This window comes from Motacilla alba, chromosome 5, assembly GCF_015832195.1.
Source record: "Motacilla alba alba isolate MOTALB_02 chromosome 5, Motacilla_alba_V1.0_pri, whole genome shotgun sequence".
NCBI lineage: Eukaryota > Metazoa > Chordata > Aves > Passeriformes > Motacillidae > Motacilla > Motacilla alba.
Window position 1 is genome coordinate 12,255,756 of NC_052020.1, and position 15,105 is coordinate 12,270,860.

The following is a 15,105-nucleotide window of genomic DNA, read 5'->3' on the forward strand; positions in this document are numbered from 1 at the left end:
AAGGGGAAGCTGTCCCTCTTGATACAGAAATCCTGGCTTGCTGCCTTTGGATGAAGGTCAGGGTTTCCCAAAATTTTACTGCTATAAACCAGTGAATAAATAATTCCTGCTGGAACAAGGAAGGTGTAGGTGAAATTGGCCTGAAGGGATGATTTCCAGTGTTATCTGTGTGCCACTGCAATTTGCCTGTCCCACGCCCTTCAGTCTCTGCCTTATTTTAATCCTTAAAGTTCAAAGACCTTATGACTTTACAAAGTTGATGATCTGATTGTATGATGTGATTGTGTCCAGCAATTAAAAGTTGAAAATGAGAAGCAGGAGTTTTCCCACTCACCTTAAACTAAAAGCCAAATTACCAATGTTTGAAGTACGTTGGTACTTCACAGGCTGGTGGTCCACAGAGTTTCAGAAACTCTCTATTTTCTGGGCTCTTTGCATTTTCAACCTTTGCATACAATGGACTAAATAAATTGTGTGACTTCTGGTGGGTATTGTGAAATGATTGCTCAGCAATATTTAGAATAACAGGCACAAGAAATGCCACGGGCAAAATGGAGAATGTTGTTCCTGTAAGTCCCACCACCATTTTTCTTTCTTGCTAAGAATTGCTTTAAATATTACAAGTAGCTGGTTCACATTATTGTGCTGGGTATTTTTACTCATTTTATATACATATATATATATATATATATATATATATTTATATTTATATTTATATATTTATATGTTTTGTTAAAAATTGTCAGATCTGTGAGAAACTTTCTGTAAGGCTTTCCACCAAACTATCCTTAAGGATTCCCTGCTGGAATGACAAAAAAGAACCATTTGCTGCTCATCAAAATGCACATTTACATCCAGTCTTACCCTTAATATTCTATTCTTTCAGCCTTCAATTGGGTCCTGGGAATTAAAGGAGATCCCAGTCACCACAGCCTTTTCAGTAATGGGGTTTGTTTTGCACACTCTTTGCAGTGTGCTCTGGTTATGAGACTGTCTGGTTAAAGAGATCATGAGTGACAACCTCATTCACCTGCTGCTCATTATGAACAGTTTGGGTGTCAGCATTATGGTGAGAAATGCTCACATGAGTTTTTCTGACTTTAATAATAGTTTTAATCCTCCAGATTTGTTAGTAAGTGTTGGCTTTTCTGCACTGTGTCTCTGATTCGCTAAACTTACATGTTTTTATCAATATATCAGTCTCATTTGGCTGGCTTGCTGCTTCCAAGTCTAAATTTATCCCAAATAACACGTTTTTAATTGAAAAGAGATTCCCCGAGTCTCTATGCATATCCACATCCATTTCTAACCATTTTTGAGGCTTAAACCCACTCTTATTGCAGACCCTCCAATATCCAAGATGTGTGGACAAAGTTCTTGTATATTTTCAATTAGTAATTTTCATAATTACACTTTAGTGGATCAGGTCATTGCTGGGGAAACATACCTGTATGTTTGTGCATGCAGTTTCTGGCATTTCTATGATGCTGGCAGAACTTCTGGCACATTTTCAGAGTATTTTAGTACTACATCCCCTTATACAAGCTGTAGATGTGGCTGAAGGCATCAAAGTAAAAATGCTCCTATGTTAAGCTAGTAAGACAATAAATGATTGAGGGTGCAAGTACTAAAATCTTCCCCAGACAATAGCACATAATATCCAGATAATAGTTGTGATAAATCTATCTGAAATGTACTCCATATCATTTCTGGCAAGAGTCGCTTTCAATAGGAGATTATAGAGAACATTTAAATTAGCTGTGAGAATTACCCTGAATAGCAAGCTCATTATTTACTATATTTGCATTTTGTTGAGTTTATTAGTTGCACTGCCTGGTAAGATTTTGTGGATCCTTTTCTGTCCTTTCTGCACAAAAGCCCAACTATGGAAGGTTTCTGAAAGCAACAATTGTGATTTTATAATGAACCACAAGAGGGGGGAGAATGAACATAAATGAAAGAACTTGATTTTAGTGAACAACTGTTACATTTAGGGCAATGCTGTATCAATGCTGAATTTAGGAATCTTGGCCAGGTGTTGGCTGTGGAATGAAGAGTTTGAACTAACAGTGAGATGTTTTCCCTGAGATTCATCTTTTCAGGTCTGCTGATTTACTGCTGAGCTTCTCTTAAAGCTGTGGGCAAACCACACTACCAAATGTTTCTTGCTATGCTGAGTGTGCTCATCCCTTTCTTTATTGCCTCGATCAAGCACAAACAAATGCTAATGAAATGATAAAAATAGAGACCTCTGTGACCTGAATAATCACTTTTATAGCTTCCTACCCTGCCTTTTAATTTTTTTCCCATATTTATACAAAGGAGCTCTCTAACTCAAGTAATCAAGGAATTCCTTCCTGGTGCACTGATGAGTTTTTGGTGTCAATATTAAAAATAAATCAGCTTAGTCCTGTGACTATGGACTGATAGAGGACTGGTGAGTTTCCAAGTGGTTTCAGCCTGCTCTTTAAAGAAGGCTCATAGTCCTCTGGTGACTGTGTGCAGAAGCAGCTACACTGATGACAAAGCTGGCTCCTGCTGGAGATGGTACTCTGGGACCGCTGGGACCACATGCCCCTGGATCAGCCCTTGGGAGAGGATGCACAAGCAGCTTTGGCAAGGAATCAGCTTCCTAATCCCAGGACTGTGGTGGCAGTTCCTATAGTCAGCTGAAGGGTAAGGAAGGAAAACAGATTTTAAGAAATCACCCACTCCACTGTCCACTTTTTTTATTTCAAAGTGTATACAAGGGACAAATATTTTCCCAATATTTGTTCATTTGTATCTCATGTTCCTCCTGGCCTAGGCTGTCAGTCCTCTGGGAGAGGGATAGGAAAAGAAGGATTCTTACTTCCTCCCGGATTAAGAAAGAAGCAAAGGACCAATTATAACAGTAATATGAGGATGGTATTGCAGCAGGTGTTTGCAGCATGGCAAAAAAAAAAAATAGAATAGTCAGCAAACCTCAGCTTTTCACTGCAAGTAATTACAAGTAGCTCACTAGACTGTAACTCTGAGAGAACACCATGTAATGTTATTAGGCAAAATGATAATGTCCTTAATTTCATGTTCAAAAGCTGAATGGCTCTGAAGGAGGCTTGCAAAAAGAAATTAAGATAGTTGTACTAGAAGAAGACAGAGTGTTGATTACCAGCAGTGAGGTATTGAGATTTGACTAATGGCACAGTTATTGTATGCATAAGCCCTAATGGTGTTTAAGTGGTTGCTAGAATGAATGCAATTAATGTAATTTATTTGTCAACATCCAAACACTATAATATCAGAATAGGATGGGAGGTCCCTTGCCTAGCACATAACCCTATGAATATTTTTCTGTGTCTCTTTTCACAAGTACATAAAACCAGTGACTATGTGGGGTTTTGTGCTGTTTTCTCTTTTTTTTTTCTTTAATGTTTCTCATGTTTTAAGTGGCATCATGTACATAACTCCATTGATTTAAACTGATTTTGTTTTGCTTGGTTTCATGGATTTTGGAGGGATCTTTTAGGATGTTTTGGTCTGCCTTGCCACTTGAGGACAATAAGTTGCATCTATTCTACATGTTCTGAGTTGTGTAGAGAGGGAGCTTCCTAGATTGTCTGAACTACTGTAGGGTTAACAGTAAATTGATTACTTTATTAAATTGCTCCAGTGATTGATGGTGATCTATGCTCAAAAAAAAAAAAAAAAAGGAGACCCCATGTATTTCTAATGTGAGTTTCTTTCAGCTAAAAGCCAGAGTTAATCATCTTTGAGGTCTTGTCATGCTGCATCAGAGAACCTTGTGTTAGTGGAGAACTTTCCCCTAAGTGTGACTGGGCTGTAATCAAAATCTTTGAATGACACAGATAAAGCTTCTGGTGTTTCTCATTGTGCTTTTGACTTCCCATTATTATAACTTCCTAACCATTTCAATACTTTCACTCTGCATTTTTTGGGGATTTTTTTTTATTTGGTGGGGTTTTTTATTTGTTTGTTTTAGATCTAAAGACCTCCTTAATGTCAGATCTGAGAACAAAGTTCCTGAGGTATTCTTGCTTGATATTTTCCTACTTACCCAGGGAGACAGGAGCATCAATCCTGTTGAACCTCTCCATGGTTCTTCCAAGTGTGTAGAGCAGCTGTGCTGCAATGCTCTCCCCTCTCCCTTGCACTAATGTGGAAACATCCCAGGCTTTGGCATTGTTCCTTGCTGACTCAGGGAGAAAGCAGAGCCATTATTCTCCTCCAGATGAAAATTGATTGATATATTAGGGTTAATAGCAAAACTTTATCAGCTTACACTTCAAGTAAGTTATTCAAAGATATTGACAGGCTCTCTGAGCTACTGCTGCCCTCTGCACTGAGGACTGACATGGCAGGGCTGGGATGACACACAGTTGCCTTTCAGTCTGGATCCACATCAATTACCTTATTGTGGAGCCACCAGTAAGAGACCTGGGCTGTATATCAAACTTCAACATAAGCAGCAGCTGTCAAACCATCAGATTAATTATTGTTCATTCATCATTTCTTGTTCAAGATGGAAAACCCTTCCAAACCAAGGCATGGAGAACTTGAAATTGCTGTTTAGAGCAGTGGACATGTATTTTGAAGAAGGTTTATAGATTTCACAAATATGTTTTATTTACATGCTAAATAATTTTTAGTGTAGTGTCTCCCTACCATACCCATACCTTACCATACAGTTAAAGAGATATACCCATGCAGTTCCCCTATTAAGAGGGGAGATATATAAATTTATACAACTGCTTCCTCTTTATTCCCCCTGACTTGTATAGCTTGTTTGAAGGGACTGCCATGTTTAGGAGAGCTTGAAGTAGCATGAAAATATTTCTCTTAAGACTTATTACTACAAATGGAAGGATTTTCTTCTTTGTCTTCTTCTTTTTTTTTTTCTCTTTGTCTTTTTTTATTTCTTTGTCCTCTTTGGCTAGAGAAATGTACAGAGAGAGAAGCACAGATAGTAGGGAAACCCCTTGTAGTGGAACAAACAAACTGTTACTTTCAACTCTTGTGAAAAAATGGAAGACTGAAATTTAGCTCTGATTCAGAAACACTAAATTTCTAATGGTTTTTTAAACAATCTGCTATATTGAAAAAATGTATCCTCATGCTTCTGAGTTCCTCATGGCTCCTCACAATCTTTGAATTTCTTCTTTTTGGTAGCTTGATCCTAGGAAAACCTGTATGAAGCTTTACTTAGCATAGTGGTCAAACTCTACTGTGCATTATTTCCCATGCCTGCAGTCTATACAATGATAAACCTGAGGTGCTCGAGTTTTTACCTCCAATAATCACAACTAGAAAACCACAAATGGGCTTTTCATTTCTCCCTTGCAAGAGCTATAAAAACCAAGGTAAACCATCCTGCCAAATCACTTTTATAGGGACCTCACTTTCCTGTTCACTAGTTTTACTCCAAATAATTAAAAGCAGAACTTCTGCCCTTCACTGTGGTTTCCAAGGAATTCACAAGGTGCACATGCTCCATCCAAAGTCCTCAGTGAGACCAAATTGGAGGTCCTTGGTGGGTTCATAGCCCAGGGCTCCTATACCTGGGGATTTGAGCTACAGTGTCCACAAAGTCCCCTTCTCCAAAAGATGGAGGCTTTACAATGCTGAAATGAGCAGCCCACATAAAATTTAATACAGTGATGAAGATGAACTTAGCCATGATACTTTTTTTTTTTTTTTTTTTTTGCTTCAAATAGGATTTATCATTTTGATGCCTCTGTAAGGAAAAGGCGAGCTGAATACTTAAATACATGGGTTGTTGTTTTATGTTTTGTAGTTTTGGGGTTTTTTTAAAGAACATATTTCTGTCTGTAAAAGGTATTTAAGCATTCTGCATTCTCCTTGCTTTCCAATTAAGTTTTCTGGTGTTTCTAATGTGGTCCTCTGGAGTGCTGGAAAGTAATAGGAACAAGAATGCATTTAATACCTGGCCTGGTGTCTTGGCAGCAAAGCTTAGCACTCCAGTGTGGGGAGTAGCAGGTTCAAGACCAACCCCAGGAGTCTTAGTACTTGGACTGGCAGAGGGCTGGTGTAATGCACAGACAGTGAGCTCATTCTGCAGGTGGAGTGTTCAGCTGCATTGATCTTGTGGCAAACCCAGCCTGCTAAGGTTTTGGAGAAACATTGGCTCTGATCTGAAAGGAAATTGTGCTGCCTTTCCCTGTCTTTCCACTAGTTTAGCTTGCAAGCTCTCATAACATTAAAACATACTTTAAGCAAGAAGGTTGACACAGCTACAGAGACAAAAAGTAATTTCCTATAAATAGTAAATACAATAAGCAAAACTCTAATCTCTCATTAGGTAATTGTATTTTCATGGGGTCAGCCAGCCTCCCTGGCCAGGTTGAGGTCAATTCTAAAATATGTGCACTATATACATTAGGCATTTGTTAATGAAGCATAAATTTCATCAGCAAGCTGGGTGCCAAAATCAACTCATTTGGGTACATGGTTTGTATCTACAATGGTGTCTTATGGATTTGTTCCATAGCTGAAACAGCAAGTTTGTGTAGATGCCACGAATGGCATACAATATAAGGGGAAAAAAAAGGATCACCACAAGCCTCATAGATGAGCTTAAATTTTCTGAATTTTGGTTAAATGAAATCCAGAATGCAGTGGGTTCCAAGATAGCACTAAATAAAGGGTAAGGAAAGGATCGTGTTGCCAGAACCAGGAATACGTGGTCAGGGTTAGAAATTATTCCATTTGATAATAGCTGGTCAGTGCTACTAATTATTTCCTTTGACAAAAGATAAAATGAAAAAGCGAATAGAAAAGCTAAATACAAAGCAAACACTCAATTTTAGAGCACCATTTCTTAGAAGGGGTTCAGTGGGGCCTCACTCTAAATAGTCACCAGTATTTTGCTCAGATCCATCACAGGAGCCCTGGTAGAGCAGCAGCAAGATGACCCCTCTCAGCAATTAAGCGAGAAGTCCCCATGCTCACTTCTGCCAGCCCAGTGTGTCAAATGTTGGATTTTGTTCCCAAGAATGGTGAGCCTGAAAATGAGAACAGGCTGAACAAACTTAATACCAAACCTTATGATGATGGTACCATAACACTCTACCCTTGCAAGCACGTAAGCAAAATTACTTCTCTGCTTTGGAAGTGAGGCTTGTGTGTCCTTTCAATGTGTAGGCTGGAATATTGCTTTGCTTTATTTAACCAACACAGGGTCTAAGGACAGCAGGATTTAGGCCATTTTTTATTGCCCATTAAAGTGGAAGAAGTGTTTCAGAGTAGTAGCCAATTTGAAAAGGAATATGAAATAAAATAAATTCTTCAGATTTCAGGAGCGTTCTCCTTTCATTCATTAAGTTTCCGTGGCTGAGCACTGGATCGTTGCGTGCTTTGGCAGTGGAAAATAAAATTTCAGAAAGAGAAAACTTTCCCAGTAGCACATGTTGGAACAACACTACAGGCTCCAAGTCGGGTTAAGCCAATTGTAAGTTTGACAGCAGAATTATATCAATCTCTTTGAACAAGTAATCCAAAGAATTTATGTAGAGCCATGTGAGCTGTTCTCTCAGTTTCGATTCAGTAAGTTTCATGTAAAGCAAAGGTGAGGTTTTAGTAGGCAATAGAATCAGCAAATTATTGGGAAAAAGATTACACCGTGCCAAGAAATGTCCTGCAAGACATTGAATCCCACTGAGACTGGCAAATGAGTGAGGGGAAAAGGTGATCTCCTAATTCTTCATTCTTCTTTTCCAGTGGAGCAGAGGATGGGTAAGTAAAGCAAGTTAATCCTTGTTCCTGTGGACCCAAAAATTCAGGCAGCAAGAAACTGAAAAATAGATATATGGAGAAAGGAAGGATGTAGATATAAATTGACAGTTCTTCATTAGTAGAAATTAAAAACATGAAGTCTTTTCTACATGTATCTACTACTGAGACCCACAGAACCCCATCCACCTACTTCAGTGGGCTTTGGGACAGTGCAGACATCACCCTGTTGGAATGAGGCTGCAAGGAGCCTTCAGAGAAGCTGTTTCTCTTCTGCTGCAGGTAATAGTGTTACAGTCTAAGAGTTAAGAGGCTTTTTATGAATACAGCTTGAGAAGAAGCAGATCCTGATTGCCTCTGCAAATGAAAGCAGTGAGACAACATAGGTTTTCAATACTGTTAGCTTCCAGGTTAAACAAGACTGATTCCCTTTTTGAAAATCTCTGTACTGTTCAAATTAGTGCAAACAGTGTCATGGGTTTCTTGGGGGGAAAAAAATCAATGACATATTTCCCCCTTTATCCATCTAGCTCTGGGGAATGTAATGCTGCTGAATATGCTGGCTTTTGCAAGAGATGTAAAACAGAGTCTGTGATCATTTGTGGTCATTAAGGACAACTTTTTTTTTTCCTTTTTCATGAATAGAGGTGTTAGTGAAGGTGTTCTGGCCTAATTCCAGCGCCAGTAATTGGATTTTTTTAATTTTTTTTTTAACTTACACACATTCCTTCAGAAGTTTCATTTATTTCTGTGTGCTGGGCTCAGTTCAGTGTTGCCACATTGGCCCTCTTTTTTAGCTAGACTGATGCAAACAGACACTAAGACAACTGTAAGCTCCCTTTCTCCTCCCATATAGCCCTTTATCCCAAGAATATAATTACTGCTTAGCCCAGTTTCTTCAGATGTGCTTTCAGTAGTGTGTCTCCACCACCTCTCCAGCAATATTTGATAGGGGCACATGTGTAGGAGGCCATATTTCGTAGGAACTCAAAAGATGAATGGATTATCTATTAGGCACTGGGCATTGGTGGCTGAGCCATTCTTCTGACACTGAGTTTGAGCCCTGTACACAGGAGCTCTCTCAAGTCAGCTTGTGGCAGGAGGTGTAATCTGCTGTGTGCTGCACGGTTGGATTTGTAGGGATGGGGGGTATCAGCAAGAAATACAGATAATTCTGTCTCTCTGTGTAATCTGGTAAGACACTTGCAAAATTCATCAGAGAGGAGATGAGCAAACTGAAGGCTCAGTTTTATGGTGTTAGATGGGAGAAAGGAAGAAACACGAGGCACATGAAATGCGTTAGAAACTGAATCAAAATATTATATCTTCTACTCTGACAGATATGAGGACATAATGGAAAACAAGGTTGCTGCCTTTCTGCTGCTGGGCCTAATTGAAGTCACAAAGGATGATGAAAGGTCAGACACAGTGTAAACCTTTCATTTTTCATCTAGACTGAATAGTTCCCAATATGCTGCATGCCACCAGCTTTAGCCCTTCTACCCTACTTTATAAAGGGGCTCTTCAGCCAGGCATGAGATATCTTAGAATGCTTAAACAGCCTGGGAGTGGCTGAAGTGTGATGAATCTCTAAAAGGGGGGGTTTCGGTCCCTTCACAGAGATCAGCAGAGCTCATACACAGCAATATAACCAAGCTCAGAGATTCCCTCAGACATTACTTGTCCTGTGTGACTCCAGGCACATCACAGTCTTAAATGCACAGGTAGACCCTTGCTTCTACACCAGAAAAAATCCATTTGCTCATGGGGGAGTGATTAGGGATTGCCATGTGTTTAACTAGCCTGGAAATTCCCCCAGTCCTCCTTGGAGTTTGTTATTAAACAGGAGAGAACCCAAATTATAGCACAGTCCAAACCCCAGCATTAAAGGCCTGCAATGAAAACTTTCTGTCGGGTGCACCTTCACACCTTGGGTGACAGAGAGTGCCTCTGTCCCCAAGCTGTGACCATCAGCAGCACTGTAGGTCACAGAGGCAGTACTGAGAACAGGTATCCAGGACAGGCAAAACCACAATACATTGGAAAAAGAAGTGTATAGTTCTTATACAGATTACTCTTTTCACGAAAATAAGTCTGCTTGCTACTAGAAATTTTCATTGTAGGCTATCAAGGGTTAAAAAGCATTTGAAAATCAGCTTCTATTGGACTATTTTGTTTGGCCAATATCTGACATGGGTTGTACTGAGCACATTTTGCCACCTGGCCAATTTTTTTTCCTGCCAAGCTATTCACTCAGGCTTGTGGTGTGAAAAATAGATGTTTAATAGTCAATGAAGTACTATAGTGGGTAATAGTTTATAAATTTCCATGACTTATTATGCTCAGCCTAAGTGACTGTTTATTAAGTGTATTTAAAGCCCCCCATCTCATTAACTTACAGTACTGGTGATTCCCTCCTCCCACCACTGGTGTTTTTAATGGAAAATATTCACACGTCTTTCTCCTAGGGCATGTGAAACAACCCTGTGGAAAAGAGACTGCCTGGATAAGAACAGGACATCATCCTTGGCTAGGTACAATGTGTTTATAATTTTTGGAAGTAAAGTGGATCTGAAATATGAGATATATATGTTGTGGACCAAGAAAAATCTATAAATATCCTTTGTGAAAAACTCAGCTGCCAATATCCCACCCTTTTCTGCTTCGGGTTTGCAGTGAATGACACGGGCAGTTTTATCAATAAAGCGTGTCTCATGTAAAAAAAATATTAAACCAGCAACTTAATTATGAAATACTGCCTTTATTTTCTTAATGGATTCCACGGTACTTCGGGGAAATATTACATACTAAGGTTAAATAAATTCTCTGCTAACAAAAACCAGGCCCAGCCTTAACTTTAGGGATCTACTATTAGCTGTGCAATGGGAAGGCGAGTTTCTGTAGCAGGGAAAGACTGCTAATTATAAAAGAACATGTTTTGTTCCCCTGTATTAACCTCTAGAATGAAAAAGGTCATTGGTTGCTCTTGATAAATTCTGTGAAATCTCTCAAAAGGATCCTGCTGACATCAATGAGAGAAGTGTCTTTTTGTCATAGATAATATTGTAGTAATGCTGTGTAAGTGAAACTCCCGATTAATCCCTGAGGTGATTCCAATGAAGCTACCAGGAACATGATACAGTTAAGTTTGGTCGTCTAACATTTGTCTTCATGCTGTTTACATCAGTTTCCTGAAGGTCACTTGGAAGCTGAAGACAAACACAAGATAATGCCAATATGAAAACAGAAAAATCGGTAAGTATTATAATTGTGAAGATAATGTGAAGAGATTTACCTAATAAAAGTAAAGGAAGTTGTGCATAAAATCCCCTCCAGCAGAAAGCATCTGAGAGTACAGTTTTTCTAAACTGGGATGTTAAGCTGACACAGATGTTATAGAGGAGTCCTTTCCATACAATCCCAGATGCCACGTCTGGAAACGGCCGTGAACATCAGCTCAACCTGCGACAGCAACGAGTGGAGCAAGAGCAGGGCCACCTGTGCTGCAGGGAGTGAGCAGCTCTCTCCTGGCCTGCTCCCAGGTACTTCCAAACAGCAGATATAAAATACGTGCCCCCAGTGTTGAAGGAGTTAATGTGACATTGCAAAATGAGCTTTGCTATTTGCTGTTTTGTTTGGCCAATAGCTGACACAAGCACATTTTGCCACCTGGCTAATTTTGTGCTGCCAAGTTATTCATTCAGGCCAGTGGTGTGAAAAAGGAGGCATTTAATAGTCAACAGAGCACTATATAGGGTAATAGTTTATGATTTTCCATGACTACTTAGATGCTGCTCAAATTATTCTTGATTGAGCAAATTATTCTTTTTTAAAATCATCCCATTCATTTATTTACTAATGACTCTATCCCTTCTCTCCCGTGCACCATTTTTTTAAAGTAGGAACTATCAGCCATTTCTATGTTTGAGGGGATTTAGCAAGAGGAAAACTATGAGCATATTATAGCTCAGATCACAACTTTGAAAGGCCTTTTGCCAAGATATTAGAGGTTGCATAAAACTCCTTTCTGAGCTTTCCAGGGAGCCCTGCGCAGGGGTCAGATGGGCTGGAGAGAAACCCTGACATCTTGGTTCAGCAGATGAAAATATTAATTCTCTCTGCCCCCCAGTTGTTTTACTTTTACAGCAGGTGGTTTCTTGGTTGGTTGGTTTTCAAGATGAACCACAGGCTGATGGGCTCATTCCAGTGGGGTCAGTAGCTAGCTGAAAACCCTTCAGGGTTCAGACAGGGATAGCAAGGCTATCCAAGATTAGTGTTGGAACAGCAAACCCCTTCCTCAGGAGAACCTACCTGTTAATAGTTGAGTTATTTACCCTGCAAGGTGCTGGTAGAGGTGCTTAGATGCGTGCCAGAAACAGCATTTTTGCTTTTGTGTGTACTTCCTAAGGTGCTGGCAGCAAGCAGGAGAGGCAATCCTTTGCCTGTCACAGCAAACACACAATGGCACTGTGTGTAAATTGATTTTCCAGACTATGGCTTACCTGTGTTAAACCAAAGGGAGGAGGGAAGACCAAAGCATCCTGCTTTACAGATGTGAGTTTATTAAGCCATAAAGCCAGAAGTTGTCAGAGCAAAATAATGCACGTTTTTGTGAGTTTACCTGATGTCACATATTTGAGACAAACACTGGTGTTAATATTCATTGTTAGGCTTAATTGGTTTGATATAGAATAGCAACACAAGTGGGGAGAGATGCTTGTTATGTAGGTCTTCGTGTTGTTTCAAAGTCTTTATTATTATGACAGCAAAGTCTTGTTCATTAAAGTTTCACAATCCATTTTCATTAGGATGAAACTGATTCTGTAAATGAACAGTTGCTCTGAAAAATCAAACCCTTGCAGCTATCACAGGGGAGGTACAAAGTCTGTATTAATTATCAGGAATATGGTGTCGATCGAAGATGTTAATTGCCCTGATGGTTAGTTATTTGGGGAATTGCCATGCATTTCATGCAGGGATAATAAAAATGAATTTTTAAACAAAGAGATCTTAAAATAATATATAATCTGTAGAGAATACCAACATCAAAGGCTTATCTCAAAGCTTTGAATTTTATCTTTGTGGTCCAAAATGTTAAAGATGAACTGAGCAATATTTCAGCTGGTTCAAGTTTGTGAGAGGAAAACAAAACAAGAGTTAATTAACTGTTATTACAAACCTTTTCAACTTTAATTTGACTTTCAAATATTAGCATTTATCTATGAACTATGCTTCTGGGTTTGACAAATTAGCTTTCACAGAACAAGTTTAATTAGGCTTCATTGTGCTTTTATGTCACTTTGCACAGTTCCAGACAATGAATGGATTAACTTACTAAAAGTCATATGTTTAAAAGAATTTGTTGAATGCTAAAAAGGTTGACAAAGTTGCAAAGCTTTACCAGCCAAATGCAGAAAAGATGCATCCTGTTTAGCATGATAACACGCATTCTTTGCAGAGAACAGCTGGTGCTGACACACACAACCCTGCCTGGCTGCTCTCAGCACCCACAGGCTATGTCACCACCCCCTTCCCATCCCATACCACCCTGGGAAAGTCTGGAGTGTGTGTTTACTACCAAAGCCTGATACCTGTGAAAGACAGGAAAGGGGAGAGCTACAGGTGCATGTGACATGACTAAGCATGCTGGTTCTCTAGCTGGAGTAAAATAATCTCAGTGTGAACTTGTATTTCTGTTTTAATTTTTGATTTATTTCTCTCTTTTTTTTTTAACTAGTGGTATCAGGACTGCTCCATGCTTCTGCCATACTTATGAGAGATCAAAAAAAAAAAAAAAAAAGGGGAGAAAAGTAACTGTGAGACTCTGAAGCAATATAGCAAACTGATTTGTCTCGATATAGTCACAGGTGAGAGTGGAGAGCATTGTAGAAGATTATAAATAAATGTGAAATTGAGAAATGTTGTTGCTCTCCTTCACAAAGGGATGTGTCACTTTGGAACTCACTAAATACAGATTTGGTATTACAGTAGGCACTGTATACAGGAGACCTTGTTTTGTAGCTGGGTCATTAGACCTTTTTCTGACTTCTCATCTTCCTCTCTAGCCACACATGTGCTTCTCTGCCCTGTGGTGTTAAACTGCTTTTGTCTAGACAAGCTAGAACAGTCAGGAGACCCCGAAGAGATCTAAGAGGTGATCTAGTGAAAATTGTGCTTGAGAACAGAAAGCCATGGCAATCTGTTTTGTGGAGAGAAAGAAGAACAGAATTCTTCTGGGGAGAGAGCACTGCATCAGACTAACGAACAGATTTGTGATGGCTGCCTGTAGGGAGGCAGAAGTAAATGCTTTTAGAAACAGGCTGAAGCAGCAGTGGGTTTGTGCATGTTTGCCCATCCCAAATCACACAGCCCTTTCCTGGCAGCCAGTATAATTCAGGATAACATCAGACTGTGCTAACTCATGGCTGGCTGACTGCCTGCAGATTCTTCCAGGAGTGATGCTGCACCAGGATTGTCCAGTCAGGACATTTACACTAAACATATTCTATATTCCATGGTCAACAAAAGCCAGTTCTTATGTATTGATTTAGTAGCTTAATGCCAATTAAGGATTCTCTCCCTGCAGGAGCATTGCTTGGGAGACCCTACTGGTTTTCTCACTGCTGAGGATGTGTCCTGTTAGGTTTGGAGTAGGAGTGCTGTTGGACACTGTGGGGTACTTTAGCATGCACACTTTGTTTGATAAACAAGAAGAAAGGTCATATGTGAGAAAGTAACAAAACAGGAGTTTAGGAGGATAAGGAAGACAAGATAGAGGAGCAGTGTGATGGACAGAGTCAGAAGCAACAAGGAAGCCATATTAAGCAGCAGTGAAAACCAAAAAAACTAGAGACATTGCAGAGGGGAGAGGAAATGAGTAAAAAAATACATTGCAGTGCCGTGATAGCAAGCAGAAATGAAACCTAAGAAACAAGCAACAAGCATCAGGCTGCCTCTTAAACCCCACTAGGCAGCAAGATGAAATATGCTGTAGTGACCATTTTGATTAAAGGGCCCTTTAGATTTAGGGAAGAGAGGCAGTTCTAGCACTAGCAGCACACTATAAGTTGCACCTTTTCTTCCCTCCCTTCTGTCTGGCAAGTGCCAGTTACTCTGTTTTTCTGTATGCTCATTATTGGAATTTTCCAGTAACTTTGCACAATTCATATAAATATATAAAGCAGAACTCTGGCTGAAACCAAGGCAGGAAGAAAGTAGTGGGAATATACAATATGCTCTTATGCTTAAAGCCCCCATTCCCCTTATCAGGATTTATGAGTGTTCAAGAAGGAAAGGCCCACACTAAACACATTTAACGTTATCTTATGTTTTCCTAGAAGTAAAGATAAAATCTAT

General features: G+C 39.5%; 1 long non-coding RNA gene across 1 annotated transcript; it reads left to right on the forward strand.

The window, feature by feature from the left end:
* The first annotated feature begins 10,233 nt into the window (after nt 1–10,233).
* On the forward strand, nt 10,234–11,698 carry LOC119702090. The gene is made up of 3 exons (XR_005257245.1): nt 10,234–10,283; nt 10,937–11,004; nt 11,174–11,698. It is a non-coding gene; the product is annotated as an uncharacterized LOC119702090 (long non-coding RNA).
* Nucleotides 11,699–15,105: the final 3,407 nt, after the last annotated feature.